Genomic DNA, 1,876 nt, shown 5'->3' with positions numbered 1-1,876 from the left:
CCTTTCGCTAACTCCCCATTGATTGAGGAAGAGTCTCCTGGCCCTTCTCCCACTGAGTCAGGTGAAATGGCGGGGGGGGGCGGTGCTATCTGTGGGCAGCCTGGGTTACAGCAGAACCCTGAAGGAGAGGAAGCGGGGCCTGGACACGGGACAGAAGGCTCCGAGCTGCAAGGGGCCACGAGTGATAGATCCAGGGAGGACTCGCCAAGTAGACCCAAAGTATCCCCGGTAGCGTCTAAGCCTGAAGAACTAGGTGAGGAGGTACAGAGGTCTCAGAGAATTAGGAGACCACCAGATAGGTTGGCCTTCATAGCGCCTGGGTAACAGGGCGTGATCTCTACTGTTTTGGGGAGCTATGTCACCTGGATTGGGCTTTGTGTTTTGCAGGAAGGGTTGGCAAATTATCTCAACGTCATGAGGACATGACTAAATTTGGTGGGGGGAGAGCGTAATGCGTTGTAAGGTTTCACTGCTAATGTATGAGGGGTAATTGATAAGTTTGTGGGCCAGGGTAGAAGGAGTCAATTTTAGAAAACCTAGCACATTTATTTTTCAACATAGTCCCTTCCTACATGTACACACTTAGTCCAGCGGTTGTGGAGCATACGGATCCCTTCTTTGTAGAAGCGGTTCACAGCAGGGTCGATTGATAAGTTCATGGCCTGAGGTAGAAGGAGATGAGTTATTAACTTGAAGCATTCTGCATTTTCACTCAAACAGTTGAAATGCAGATGCATGTAATGAGAGCTGTATAACTCATCTCCTTCTACTTTAGGCCATGAACTTATCATTCACCCCTGCTGTGGACCACTTCTGGAGGTTCAAGACGCCGACTTCTACAAAGAAGGAATCCGTGTGCTCCACGACTGCTGGACTGAGTGTGTAAATGTAGGAAAAATAAATGTGCTAGGTTTTCTAAAATTGACTCCTTCTACCCCAGGCCACGAACTTATCAATCACCTCTCCTAATGACTTCTTTGTAATGTTTACTGCTGGGGTAACGGTTTCTCTGTAGCGGCAATGTTTGGGTTATGGCTGGAGATAACAGGATGCATGTTAGCCAATAAGAGATTGTTACTGTGTCTTGAGAGTCTGGAAAGATGTTTTCTCGCGGATGAAGAGGGGGGGACGCGTGTGGAGAGAGCTGGTAGACCACCGGACGGAGTGGACTGGGGTCTGAGGGTCCAAAGGTGGGCGACATTCGGAGGAGACCGATGGTGGAAGAATGATGACTGAGTGAGCGCCAACGTGACTTTGACTTGACTTTGGGCCCTTCTTTTTGTTTATTTTCATTACTAACCCTATATTCAGATTAAGATTCATAAATTTCAATCATTTAATTGCATATGGTGTACTGTCTGATATTTTGCATTGTGGGTTTGTAACTGGTGTACATTACACAGTGTTGGCGCATGGCCAAGTGGTTAAGGCGTCAGTCTAGTGATCTGAAGGTCGTGAGTTCGAGCCTCAGCTGAGGCAGCGTGTTGTGTCCTTAAGCAAACCACACAGTGCTCTGCGACGACACCAGTGCCAAGCTGTACTGGCCCTTGCCCTTCCCTTGGACAACATCGGTGGCGTGGAGAGGGGAGATTTGCAGCATGGGCAAATGCTGGTCTTCCATACAACCCTGCCCAGGCCTGCGCCCTGGAAACCTTCCAAGGTGCAAATCCACGGTCTCACGAGACTAACGGATACCTATATAACATTACACAGCATCCACACAAACATGATTACCCAGTCTGGCGGGGCCAACGGCTGTTTCCCCTAGATGAGCACAAGCTGGGCGAGGCTGAAGATCACACGTTGTATCTCTAAAATTAAAATTAAAATGTGTCCCACTTTCCCCCACCCCAAGTTCTGTAGCTGCAGTGTCTGA

At 48.8% G+C, this 1,876-nt stretch overlaps 1 non-coding gene across 1 annotated transcript; it reads left to right on the top strand.

Moving 5' to 3' along the window:
- Positions 1–1,406: 1,406 nt before the first annotated feature.
- trnat-agu (transfer RNA threonine (anticodon AGU)) lies at positions 1,407–1,480 on the top strand. Its single transcript has one exon. It is a non-coding gene; the product is annotated as a tRNA-Thr (tRNA).
- Positions 1,481–1,876: the final 396 nt, after the last annotated feature.

The sequence above is a fragment of the Mobula hypostoma genome, chromosome 19, assembly GCF_963921235.1.
Source record: "Mobula hypostoma chromosome 19, sMobHyp1.1, whole genome shotgun sequence".
In the NCBI taxonomy this organism is placed as follows: domain Eukaryota; kingdom Metazoa; phylum Chordata; class Chondrichthyes; order Myliobatiformes; family Myliobatidae; genus Mobula; species Mobula hypostoma.
Note: the sequence above shows the minus strand (reverse complement) of the source record. Positions and strands in the feature narration are given on the sequence as shown.